This window comes from Macrobrachium rosenbergii, chromosome 13 (assembly GCF_040412425.1).
Source record: "Macrobrachium rosenbergii isolate ZJJX-2024 chromosome 13, ASM4041242v1, whole genome shotgun sequence".
NCBI lineage: Eukaryota > Metazoa > Arthropoda > Malacostraca > Decapoda > Palaemonidae > Macrobrachium > Macrobrachium rosenbergii.
Genome location: NC_089753.1, coordinates 52,886,747 through 52,901,182, shown reverse-complemented (window position 1 = coordinate 52,901,182; position 14,436 = coordinate 52,886,747). Strand labels below are relative to the sequence as shown.

General features: G+C 37.2%; 1 long non-coding RNA gene across 2 annotated transcripts in view; it reads left to right on the top strand.

Moving 5' to 3' along the window:
• The first annotated feature begins 3,218 nt into the window (after positions 1-3,218).
• The window catches only part of LOC136845314 (uncharacterized), a 40,440-nt gene continuing 29,222 nt past the window's right edge, over positions 3,219-14,436 (top strand). The window contains exons 1-2 of one of the 2 annotated variants that reach the window (XR_010855142.1): positions 3,219-3,313; positions 3,638-3,751. This is a non-coding gene — a long non-coding RNA (uncharacterized lncRNA). Of the gene's footprint in view, positions 3,752-14,436 lie in introns of both variants that reach the window. The other variant, XR_010855141.1, reaches the window with a different exon arrangement.

Genomic DNA, 14,436 nt, shown 5'->3' with positions numbered 1-14,436 from the left:
ATTATATATAAATATTTACATACTTATATACACACACACACACACACACACACACATATATATATATATATATATATATATATATATATATATATATATATATATATATATATATATATATATATATATATATATATAATCTCAGGCTCCCTAGAGCAAGAGCCCTTGCATGCACAAGGCTCAAAAAACAACGACGTTTTTCAGATTTAACACGAGTTCTGATCAACGAATAATTTTACTTAACTAATAAAAGATAAAAAAAATCATTTATCTTAGTATAGCTAACTTTTCATATCGGATACTTACATGTATATTATCCAAGTCTTACAGACTTTCCATATTTAGTTATTTAAAATTTTTATTCAGCTTTCCTGTTTTATCCGTTTCTCGTTGCTTTCGAGTACGGCAGATGTCACAGGTTACTCCCAGTGAAGTCACGTCACTTTGAATATAATATAAATATTTCTGAACACTGGTATCTAGATTCCTTGTGTGTCCTGTCAACCAGTGGGAGTCGTTTTCCCCGTGTAAGTTTGACAAAAATAACCAAGAAATGTCTTATTATACGAGTATAATCAAGTTTTATATATGTTATTTTATAAATTATATAATTGATTTAGTGGGCTATAGTTTTACGACGGTAATTGTTTTGTATTTGAATATGATTTGAAAGGAATGACACTAGGCTTGTGACTGGGCATGAGATGCAAGGGGCCATTTCTACTTTTTCGTGTGTGGGTGCGCCATGTTAGGCTAACAGTAACCGAAAGTAACTAGGCAGTGCAATGTCTACAAATATTTATGTGAAGGTAAGAGTTTGAATTTATTCGGGTACAGTAATTAAGGTGCAGGAACCTTGTGGATGTTAAATAGGCCTAACCACCCGTGGTTAATGGTTAATAGAATAATGCCATGTAAAGTTTTATTTTAACAGGAGCTGCTAAACAATATTTCTTTACATCTTATAGGGCTGTTTTTGCTAAATCTAAGCAACAGCTCTGCAGGGACTATTACTTTGGAAATTGATTTTTCCTATACTTGCAGTGTTGCTGATGAGGAGGTTATGGTGTTTATTGTTGGTCAGTTATTATTAACCTCACATATCTACCCAACATGGTTGGGGACCCTTTGGGAATGCGGGGTTTTGGTTGGGGGAAAACAGGAGAAAGACCGGACTGCCATGTTATTGTTATGGAATGGTTTGGCTAAGGAAACCTAATGTAAAAGGAACTGTACCAACCTAACGTACCCTAACCTAACCTAACCTGGTAGGCCGTGTTACTTCCGTCCCTGGAACCCCTGGTGAAGGAAACTCCACTTTTTACCAAAAGCTTCCCTATAACACAGCACATGCACGATAGCATTCCAGGATGGCCTACAGACAGCTTCTGAGGTTAATTACAGTCGACCGACAAAAAATAACGGTAAATTTTAGATAAGCAACCAAAATACTGCAGGAAAAATCAAACTCCAAAGTAATACCTCATGCAGAGTCATTGCTTAGTTCTATCAGTTTTTTTTTAGTTTATTACTGCACCAGATCATGATAATGGAGTAAAATCTCCATTTCCTTAATACGGAGAGTGTGCTGAAATCAGCTGCAAATATGCTGTTAATGAGACATTTGCTTTAGAATGCAGCAACTTAGACATTATTGTAATTTAGTTCTTTGGACATTTATAGGAGTTGGGTTCTTAATCTTTTTTTTTTTTTTTTTTACTTTTTTTTTTTAGTGCTGAGTCCTTTTGGCTAAGGATGGCCTGCACATTTTGAAAGTCTTTTATATTTATGGGAAATGTGGGTGCACATACAGTACTGAAACGTGACAGGTTTTACTGTTTTATGAGGTAGTGTAGTGGTAATTTAGAATGTTCCCTTTAGAATATATCGGCTGTATTGCAAAATTTCATGCAAGAATTGTTGAGTTGTTAAGTTTGACGTTAAACTAAGTGTTTTACACACAATAATTATGCGCATTGTTTTGCTATGCACGATATTACCTGGTGAGGGGGGCGGAGTGAGGCGGGGGGCCAGGTCAGGTCAAGCCTCCCTAGGAAATGTTATGTTAAGGGAAGGTGAGGTTAGGATGCCACCCTGTTGAAGTATATTTTTGATCTGATGATAAGGGGGATGCACCCTACAAAAATAGGCCCAGGCTAATGTGTGCAGCTCTTTTTCATAGCAAGTTAGTAGTTGAAGATGCTGGAACCCCATATATCCTGAAATTATGAGGCCTACAGTGGGAAATGGGTGTTTTTGGTTGGTGGAAGAAACAAGGGGAAATACAGGGATAATTCTTAATTTCCCCATGATATTTCTGATAGTACTAATTCTGATTAAGGTGAGGTTTGAATTTTTCAGTGATAACACAGGTGACTAGGTGTTGGAGATTCAGGTGAAGCAACAGCTTCCCAGCCATGCTGGGACCTGGTGCTCTGGGTTAGGCTAGAAGCGTGTTTTAGTGCCCCTAGTTTGGGGATGGGTCCAGGGAGCAAAGTCTTCAACCTCCCCTCCCCAAAGCCCTGCAAGGTAAGAACCTGGTGTCCTAGTTAAGATTAATGCACCCTGTACAGTATTTCACATTTGTTTTGCCCACTCAATAACCCAGTCCCTACTGTGACCCCACATAATTGTAGGGTAGAGATGCCGTCCAGTATCTCTGAAACTACTGTACTAATTTGCTACAGAAATTATTAGAAACATTCAAAGTGCTTACCAAAACCTGGGAAAATCACAATTTTTATCCTGAGAATAAGATTATGGTTTAAAGTAAGAATGTCCTGTGTAACTTTGGGTTTGTCATAGAAAATGATTGAGATTCTGCTTAAAAATTTTACAATGGCCAAAGAATAAAACTTCTTATCCACTGACTTCTGAGCTACTAATAAGTTTTGACCTTGTCTTTATCCATTTTAAATTGGTTTTGGCATTGGTTTCAATAAGGCCTCCCTGTCCTTGAAGCATTTTCTTGCGATGTAGACATTTAATTTTGAATGCACAACGTATGTCATTAATTTGTCTTTTTTGGTTGCTTTGATGAGTTTTAAATTCAGGGTAATTGTAAGGGCGAGCTATTCCCCATGGAGATATTGTTTATTAATGAGATTTTTTTAATGAACAATATGGTAGGTGTACAGATGCGGTACAGGTGAAATAACTTGAAAAAAATTACTGAAATAATTTGAGAAATTTACCACCTTTTCTTCTTTTTTTTGCGCAGAAAAGGTTTGCAGGAGGCCATGTTTAGTACCAGCCCTTCAGGGATGAATGCAAAAACATAAACAGAAGACTGCAAATTTCTCATGCATCATAAGTACACCCTTTTCTGTATCTCAGTGCAGAGCTCTTCCTTAGAATTACCAAATTCTGTAGAGTTAATAATAAATAGTTTCCTATGATATTTAAAAATCGGTTAGTGTGCAGTATTATATAATGATAAATGGAGGACTGATCTGTGGAATCTAAATGTATATCGTGAAGTACTTTTGCTTAAGGTTTTGAATGATTTAACATAAACTTTTAAACCTTGTGTATTATGATGTTAAATTGTCTTAGCTTACTGAAAACCAGTCTCTTAGCCCCCCTTAGTAAATATAGAGTTCAGCAAAATATATAGTAATGTTTTTTGTTTCCACAGTTTACTGAATGAGATAACACAGCACTGAGTATTACTTAGGTTTCTTGGCCCTGTAAAAAGAGAAAACTTCCAGACTCTGTTTAGTCTACTTCCCTGACTGGCAAGATAGTTCTGGTAAGTATGCAGTTCTTTGTTTAACAGTAAATACCATTAGAGAGGTGACGGGGGGAGGGAAACTTGAGTTGCTCCTTTGAATATTTATGCTTTGATTCTCGCTGTATTAGCCTCATTACAGGTAAGGAGTATAGTTCTTATATCAACAGAATAATTGTTCTGGTTGATAATGTGTTAACATTTTAAATGTTATTGGTGTTCATGTGAATCTTAATGTTCCTTTTGGGCAAATACTGTATGCAAAATGGGAACCTAAGTGGTTTCTCCCTATATTTGAGGAAAAATGACTAACCCCTGAAATGCTCATGACATCATGCAGTGTTGACTCTTTGAGAATTTTAGTTATACCTGGCCCCTCCTGTTAAATGCCAGTCCAGTATATATGCAAAATAACATTCAAGTCTTTCCAGGGTGTAGTTTTGTATTTTTCTAAGGACTACTAAGGCAAGTTTTGCCCGGTGATAATGTTAGTGATTTGAGCATTAGATAAAGTTGGTCTGCCATAAATTTTATGGTCCTGTTAATAAAAGTGTTTAGTTTTGAAATTGTCATCTGCTTGGAGGCCGTTTACTTCAGGTAATTTGAAATGAGCCATGAACTTGAACGTTTCTGTAAGGTTGGATCTACTTGACTTTATTGCACTGGTGTGATTATGCATTGGAAGCCTTTTAATCAATGCATCATGAGCCGAATTGGAATTGTGGAAGTTTTTCGAGACTTGGCTATCAATTCATCCCAAAGTATTAATGAAGAATATTGATTTGAGCTTTACGTACACGGTACTTTGTAAAGGGTACTACCTGGTTCCAGGCATGGGCATTTTTGGCTTTAAGCAAATTGAATAGATGCTGATAAGGATTTTTATTAAAAAATTAGGTTTAAAATATTTAGGAAGTATGTACATGGTTGCATGGGCATTTTCGGCTTTGAGCAAATTGAATGGATGCTGATAAGGATTTTTATTAAAAAATAATTAGATTTAAAGTATCCAGGATGTATGTCCATGGTTGCATGGGCATTTTTGGCTTCAAGCAAATTGGATGGATGCTGATAAGGACTTTTATTAAAAAATTAAGTTTAAAGTACCTAGGAAGTATGTGCATGGTGAAAATCTATCATTCTTTCCATGTAACTTGTTAGATCATTTAAAATTTTCAAAACTGGTCATTGGCTTTTTAGGTGCTTTTATAAAGGCCTAAAACATTGGATGTAAATTTAAGAGGCCTTAATTAGCAAGCTCCCAGATTTAATGATGAAAAGTTGCAAGTGGAGGACAGTTATGGCATCTATGGAGTTGGATGAAAATGCATCAGTAAAGTTCAATGTTGGCTGAGGAGGGCTGTTCGTCATCGACTGTATTTTCTAAATAATTTGAATTAGTGATTTTTAACTGCGACAGTTCTTTGCAAGATTTATCAGTCTTTATTTATAGGACCTCTAGTTTTATTTTATATATAGTTGGTGACTTTTCTGAGTGCGCTCCAAAAAGTAATTAGTCTAAATTTTTATAAATTTTGTTCTGAATTCTAGAGTTATAATGAAATTTTAATTTCTTGTGTCCTTGCTACTTTACTGTTATGAACCAAAATGTTTATCTAGGCATACAGAAGAAAATAATTACTGAAAAGATATTCCTTGGTTATGTGCTTACTTTTAGTGGCTTGGAACATTGAGGACTTCACAATGGTATCACTGCATTTCGTAGACAGAATGGGCTACTGCTAGGTGTTTTGTTTCTAGGGTACTGTGGTTTAAATACTGTACCACAGAAATTGAACCCAGTATTAAAAGCACCATAAGTTTGGTTTGTACACAGGTATGTGAATTTTATTGTTTACCTTTTTCCACAAAAAGGAAAAATATGCAAAGGTGCTGTATCTTTGAGTAAGGATTTTGTAAGATCAAAAACTGTTTTGAAACAGCCTCTGGATTTTACCATCCCTTACTTTCATCTGTAACTTACTGTATTTTTGAAGTGTTAATGCAAACACTACTAATTATACAGTACTTCTAAAAGAATTATCATTTAATAAAATTTCTCATCCGAGAAAAGATACGAATCTTACACATTGGTAAGTAATACCTGTATGGCAAATGTTTCTAAGAAAAATTCAGTTTTTTACTATACAGTATATGCAACAAAAGGGAATATAGTGAGAGAACAGTGGTACTTCTGCTTACATATTTAAGACAGGTTAAGATGTGTCTGTGGTGTGACTTCAGGTATCAGGTTGAGGTCAGGTGACTGCTGCTGGATGGTGTGAATATTGTTGGGACTGTAAACAGTATAGCTTTGATGGTGCAGCTTTGCAACAGGAATGATAAAATTTAACTATGCCTCTAATTGTATTTGGTCATCCATTAATCCATGTTAATGAAGGAAAGATCCTTTGGGGTGGCCTTTGATATTACGCATGGTGAACCTGCTGGCGTGGCCAGTACTGGATTCCATAACAGGAATGGCTAAATTTTTAGTTTGCTTGTGGCACAGTTTGCCCACTGCATTGTTAACCCACCTGTTGGATGAAGAATGGGAGGTGGTGTTCTCCTTTGGAAGACCAAGTCTTAAGCCCCCTCCAACTAAGTGGCAGGAGGCTGATTGGTGAACACTGTTACCATATGTAGTCCCAGTTCAAACATTTATAAGTTGCAGGTGGTCACAAGTTTGATGACGCCTGAAGTGGGGATAACACGGATAAACCTTCAAAATTCCTTCTCCAATTGTTGCGCCAAACACACTTAAGCTCTACATGGACCACACACAATTGTTGGTCTGGTAATGCTTACGGCAGCAGCAGGTGATCAGCTCTTAGTGGGCAGTACTCATCGGGCACTTCCCCACTGTGTGGACGAGGCCGTAAGGACGTCAGTTCCTTCCAAGAAAGCATGGCACAATGAGAAAATAAACTAGACCACTCTTGTATCCAGCAAAACATGCGGATAAGGATTAGAGAGGTGATCAAAGGAGTTCAGGGAATTTACATCTCAGGAAAGGTAGGGCATCGTGTGTTTTAAAACTGATAGACAGCAAACAGATGGGTGATGTAAAGTGATAAACAAATGGGGTATAGGTATAAGAATGAGATAGGAGATATTGTTAAATCACATAGAAACCAAACATTACAATCAGAATAAAATCAGTATGCATGCAAACATATAATATAAAAAATCGGCAGGAAAATATGAATTGACAAAATTTCACGAAACATTTTGGCATCCAAGACTCGTTTGGTGAAATTAGAGTTGAAGTACAGAGCACATGGATTTTCAAAATCTCAATACCATGAGCATTTACATCAACTATTACGTTCAAATATTAATGTATAAGACTTAGATAAGTAAATTAACGTCATCTAGAAATATTCATTCCAATGTGGAACAAAAAAGGAATAATATTTCCTGTATATTTGAGTGACACTGCTCGTTATGACGTCATCATATGTGCAGGAAAACAAACCATGTACATAAATCAGTAAAGCGTCAACTTGATCGAGATGGGCCTTCACTGGTGGCATCACAAGAAAACATCATAACCTTTAATTAAGTCATACACATGAAGAAATGGATAAGAGGGTAAAAGTTGAATAACAGAAACTCAAGTATGTAGAATTTAAAAATGGTAGGACTAACAGTCTGAGAATAAGGCATCATTAAAGATGAATTTACCAAGTAATTACAGTTCTAATTAAAATGCTTTAGTTTTCCTTGCATAGCACATTAAAAAATTCAAAAATTTGCGGGTAATGCTTTAAAGTTTACTGCAGGTGACTGGTTCCGCCCACTAACTGGAATCTCAGGAACTAAACGGAGTGTCAATGGCAGCTGTGTTCTTAAATTTGATGGTCAGAGACTGGATTTTGGGTAGCATCAAGCTTACAGCTTACAGGGGATAGTATTTTATTGTTGTGTTGATAAGAATGGATCCTAGTTATTATATTTTGCTCAGTAGCGAATTCGCAATCAGTTTGTTTAACTACTGGTAGCGTACTATACCAATTCATGTATAATATTGTGTTCACTTTCCAGTTAACGTAATAAACGTAAACATTGTGTTCAAGACTGAACCAATACAGTATTTACGGTTATGATACTTTTCTGCAAGTCTCAATTAATGTTTGTTAGTATTTGAGACATCTGTAAGATGATACTCTGTACTTTAACTAGGGTTGGTGAAGGTCAATTTCCTTTTCCGAATAGCGTAACAGATCATAATCTTGCGTTCGCTACCGAATGTTTGGCTTATGTCTGTACTGTGGTAATCTGGGTACTTCAGCTTTTGTTGGTAAAGGTTAACTTTTCTTTTCTGAGTAGTGTATTAAGTGATATTGTGTTCACTACTGGGCTGACATTTTTTGGTTCAGAATACATTTCTGAAAGTCTCGAATAATGTTTGATAGGATTTTATATTTGCCTGTATGAGGGTGCTTCGTACTTTGGGTGACTGAGGTTAACTTCACTTTTTCAAGTAGCGTATAACGTTATTATTGTGTTCACCACCGGACCAATATTTTTAGTAATGAATGCATATCAGTAAGTCTCAAATAACATTGGACACGAATCAAGATCTATTTGTATAATGGTTCTCTGTATCCTCAGACAGTGTGTAGTAGAGAGAAATTGTGCTTAATATTTGCGTCGAGTAGCCATTCTTGACAGCCAAGACCGGTAGGCATTCAGCTAGCCTGGCGCCAGCTCTCTCCCCACATCCATCTTCTCTCCTTCTATGGGTCCTCATTTTATTCTCCACTTGCTCCCACACCTGGCTCTCACGATTCCTTCCTATGACTTTGCCAGTCTTGCATCTGGGTTAACAGATTTTAACCTTGTGCAGTAGTAGTGAAGTGTTGTGCTTGGAAGAGGTGGCTGCTTGTCCCGCCGATGCTCCTAGGCAAAGGTTCGTTGACATACTCCCCTACACTTGGGAAAAGTCATACCGGAAGCTGAAGGGAGGTTGTTGGGGTCAACTATGGGTAGTTGCCCCCCCCTCATTCGAGCCTGTTGCCAGTCCCAGGTATTGACAGACAGCCACTGGAAAGGCATCTTACTGGATGTGTAGTGGAGGAGGTGGCTGCCCAGCCCTGTCAGTTCTCCTAAACCCAGTTCCTTGTATGGGAGTCCGAAGGGGTTTGACCCAGGTTAGTCGCCCCTCAGTCGAGCCTGCTATCCTCAGTTGTTGACAGACAGGCACTGGAAAGGCATCCATAGTTATTTTCTTTTATTCTAGTGATACTTTAGTGTAGACAGGTGAGCTGATGGTGTTTTTTATAGCAAGTCTCGGCTATTGAAGAGGTGCTTTTCAGATGAGATTCGCTACTCTTCCTTCTCTTTGTAAGTGGTACACCATTGTTGGTGCCAAGCAAAACATCAGTGTCTGAGTGTTCTTTTATTGTTGGTTCCTTATCACCCAAGCGCCTAATAGCGCCCTAGCTTCCTATAGCGCCCGAGCGCCCTACAGCACCCAAGCGCGTAATAGCACCCGCTTGCGCCCGATGGCACCCACTTGCACTCACTAGCGCCTGGTAGCACTCTATAGATCCAGGGTTCATTTTCATATAGAGCTCCCAGCACCAGCTCTCATGTGTTTGGCGCCAGCCTACGAGTGGCTGACATCAGTCTTTCTTTAGCGCGGTGCCCCTTTTTTTCTTCTTCTAAGAACATACTATTGTTCTTTTTGAACACAATTTTCATGAAACACCTAGCTATGGTCTTCAACTGGCCGACGCTAGTCTCTGTTCATCAGGTGTCTCTCTTCAGTTTTGGACTCCCCTGTTTGAGCTTCATACAACCGCTCTTAGCCAGTTTTGTCTCTTTTCTACTGTTCCAAGAGTTGCAACTGACCTGAATTGATCCCTTGTGTGACATCTATTTGGGTCTTAAAACTCTGCCCTTTGCAGACAGTCTTTTGTGTATGAATTTATGAGCTTGTTGAAGAAAGCTATCGCCTTGACAGGGAGTTGGGAGGGAGGCTAGCTTGGGGTCTTAAGGGAGCAAACAAGTGCTTTTTGTCCTTCACTCCCTCTGATGCTTAACGGAATTAGCCTCCCAGCTGAGTTCTTGTCAAGTTTTGAAGGAAAGGTCTTTCTTGACTGACATCAGGAACAGGTGCTAAAAAGATAGAGACTGTGTTGCCAAGAGACTTCGCTTTGGCTGGTCTAAGTTCTTCACTGGCGGGGTGAGTAAAGCTCTCGGCTAGCACGCTGTTGGCCTGGCGTTAGACTCTCCGACCAGCCAATGAAGAATTAGAGAAATTTCTTTCTGTTGATAGAAATTCATTTCTCGTCATAATGTGGTTCGGATTCCACAATAAGCTGTAGGTCCCGTTGCTAGGTAACCACTTGGTTCTTAGCCATGTAAAATAAATCTAATCCCTAGGAGAGCTGTTAATCAGCTGAGTGGTCTGGTTAAACCAAGATATACTTAACTTTTCGGCTGGTCTCTTAATCCTGTCCTGTGTGGAAAAGGACAGTTAAGTTAGTTTTGAGATTTCAACTCCTTCATTGTGATCGGAAGAAGGGAGCTTTGGTGCTTTTTTTTTTTTCTACTGGGAGAAGCATCGGTCAGTTTTTCCCTGAGTGTTCTTCTCTTGTTATTATCTTTAGGGCAATAATAAGTCTTCCAGGCACGTGAGATAGCCTTTTCAATGAAGTTGGTGGGGGGGGGGTTACCTAAGGCTTCTGAAAGTTGCCTTAATGTGATATATTTCGCCATTAATATATTCTGGATCACAAATCTTGAAGGCTCGTAATGCAAAGTTCATGATTACATTACTTTTGATATTTTTATTATGAAAAGAATAAAAGTGTATATAGCTTTCAGAGTTGCTTGTCTTCCTATATAGCCTACTGTGAATTTAAACTTTTGTCTACTCGAATCTCTGAAGATTAATACGTCTAAGAAAAGCAACCTGGTGTCAGTTCCTACTTCCACGGTATATTTTATTGATGGTAGGATGTCGTTTGCTATTTCTACTAATTTATTTAAATTTCTTTCTATCCCTCTGATGATTGCAAAAATATCATTAACATATCTGACCCACAAGAAAGGTGTGGTTTCCCTATCACATCTGTTGAGAATCTCTCTCTCTACGAACTCCATACAAATATTGGCTAAAACTGGGGATAGAGGGGAGCCCATAGCGACCCCTCCTTTTTGCGCATCTTTTGAATTAAGCTGCCGTGCAAGGGAAACTAAATAATTTTAATTAGCATTTTAATTACTTGGTAAGTACAATATATATAAAACTTTATTCTATTATAAAAATATCATTTTTTTTATTGTAAATCTGTTATAACAATCATAGTTCCTCACTGGACGGGTGTTGACCGTTTTCAGCCAGCACTCTGCTGGCTCCGCGTTTGATTCTCCAACCGGCCAATGAAGAATTAGAGGAATTTCTGGTGATGGAAATTCATTTCTCGCTATAATGTGGTTCGGATTCCACAATAAGCTGCAGATCCCGTTGCTAAGTAACCAATTGGTTCTTAGCCACGTAAAATATAAATCTAATAATTCGGGCCAGCCCTGGTTAAACTAAGGTATACTTATAACAATCATATTGCTTCATTTAATAATGTTCCATTCATAAGAATGAAGGCTTCATTGTCATAACGTCTATCATAAGAATTGGGCGTTTATATTATAAAAATTAGACATACTAATTCATAGGCCTATTATAAAAATGACACTATTTCATTACAGTATAGGTCTATAATAACGACCTGATTTTTATATCACTGTAGATCTATCATATGAATTGGATACTTGTATCAGTATAGGTCTTCTTCACCATCTTAATTATAATTTTCATCATCTTTTACAGTCGTTTTATCATTTTTAGTTATTACCCTGCCAACATCCAACTATCACTGAAGAGTGGAAGAACTTATAGAAACTGATGCACGAATAAAAAGTTTCCAGTATATTAGCATTCTAGAGGAAGTTTTGGTGCCATCAGTGAGAGCCCTGCTAATCCCCAAACCAGAATCATTATATGTAGTCTTGGCCAACTCTTCTGTCTATAATGTCCAAACCGTAAAAGAATGGGTCAGTAAACATCCACATGTGATCAGAATCGAATGGCCAGCAAAGACTGAAATGCCATTGAAAGTCTTTGGGAGCATATAACTAATAAAGGGGATGTAAGTAATACCAAAACCAAGAAACACTTAAGACATGCAAAGTCAGTCTGGGAGTCACTGACGAAATAAGCATTTCTGAAAAGATAGTGGGTTCAGTGTACAAGAGATTAAGTATGTTAATTGAAAATAGGGGTGCTTGCATGAGTAACTGACGGGGTAGGGCACATGGATCTTTAAATTCTGTTTATAGTTTAATGTAGTAATGGTTTTGACTATGTACTTTATTCCTTTGTTTATTTATCTTCCTATTTATTTTACATTTACTTCTTGTGAGAAACACATAGGTCTATGTCCAACCTCACCTTCAAGATATCCTCACCGAAGCAGAACACTTCTCCATACACAGTGTAATCTACTTTCTTCTACAAATAAATATTCATCAAATGTGACCTATCAGTCACTAACTTTGACCATACTTTATCTATAAATAGCATAACATAGCACCATATGGTCTGCACGACCTGGTGCTTGAGGATATTAATTCATTGGAATAGGTCTATGTGAATAATGTAGAGACTATGAATATATTGAATACAGATAAATATATTTATTCATATATTCAATATTTCAGTTACGTAATATCTTAAAGGACAATGTTGTAATTAGTCGCAGCAATGCTCAGCAAACAAATACATATGGTTATGACAAAAGAACGGGAATTTATTTTAAGAGCAGCAGCGGTACAGCTTACACACAACCAAGCACTCTCTCCCTCTCTCTGTCTCTTTGTTATAACATTAACATCTGCTAAAACCAATAAGAATAAAATGGAAAACATCAGAAAGAAATTTGATGGTAAAACCGCCCTTATTATTTTCTGTGTGAGTACTTTATCCTGTAGTAGGCTACATACTAGTATGTCACTGTCAGGGGATGTGAGGGATGGTCTCGTGGAAGTTGCCAGTCATTATTCGGTAAAATCTTGTCCGAAACGCACTGAAAAGTTTGTCTGAACTTTCCAGAGCAACAGTACAAATAACCAGTCATTCAAGTGAATATTGTAGGATAATTAAGGCAGTACAGTATTGTGATGTTAATGTATAACCTTTTCTTTTGGAATGAAATATGTATAGCATGGGAATGACTCGCTAAATATTTAATGCTTGATGTTATTTCTTGGAAGTCCCATTTCCAGTTTATGCCTTTTGGTGAGTCATCCTATTTTTTAGTTTGAAACCTTATACTTACTAGGTATTCTAATGAACAAGTTTACAGGTGTTATTAAAGCTCTTATTTTGTCAAAAGTGAAACAGTTTGGTGTTTCTGGTGGTGTCTTGCCTCCTCCTGTCAAGTCATTCTCTCCAGAAGAATGTTCCTATAGTATAGCTTGTGTGATTTCCACTCTTTATAAGTGGCCTCTAAGGGATGAATTCTTGCTTTAGTCTAGGATTTATATGGTTTATCCGTATCATCAGTGTAATTAGTCAAGTATTCATAGCTAATGGTTATTCTTTCAACGGAAATGGCACTTCAGATGAAGTTATTTGAGAACAGTAGGCATTTATTAAAAAGATGCACTTAATAGACTGAATGAGGGTTTCATTTTTTTAACTGGATCTCTGTATCTTGCTGTCCAACCACTCCAACTTCATTTTACTGTCTTAAGTGCTGAATGACAGAAAATGCCCCAGTCCTTGCTATACAACAAATTTTATGATTTATTCATTTATTCCACAAGTTAACTGTTGATGGGAATATTCATCTAAGAAAAAGAGTATCGCATAAATATTGTTTTTCAGTTCCCCAGAATTAAAATTGAAAATTCTAAAAAATCACTAAAATACATAGGCATTCATGAATTAACACAACTAAAATTAGAAATACAGTGGAACAGTACAAACTGTATGCATGGGTTTCTGCAAAACTACCAGTTTCACCATAGTTGCTTCACTCACTCTTTTACATGGGGTTATCAGTTAGTGTGAATATTTCAATTGTCTGATTTTTTAATTTTTGAACCTGTTTGTATGGCACACCACTATTTATTATGACAGCTTTTCTGACAGATTTTGTAGTTCCCTCCAAACACACCTTGTTATTGCTTCTAAAATTTTTCTGTGATAATATTCACAGGAAATTTTTAGAAGCAATAAGATGATGTGCTTGGAGGGAACTGCAAAATCTCTCAGAAAAGCTGTCAAAATAAATAGTGGGGTGTATGGCACCAGCTAGATTTCATTTACTGTATTGTGCAGACCTTTGGTCCTGCATGTCAGTTTATCTGGAAAGTGAATGAGCGTTTTTCTCCATATTTTAACTAGTTTAAAAAAATGTAACAAATGTTGGGCTCTTCTGCATTGCCCCAGCTGCTGTGGGGGCCTCACCAGGAAGTTTTAAGTAGTGCCTAACTACTTTGGCATACTTCACGTAGGTTTAGAATTTTTCGATGCATTTCCAATGAAAACTTGCATACAGCGATATGAATTAAAAAATGTGAGCTGTAGATTCAGATTTCTAGTAGCTGGACCGTGTTGACAAATACTCAGTGCTTAATATTTGTGGTAAAATTTAGATTCGAAATTCATGACCTTGGACATTCGACTAAGA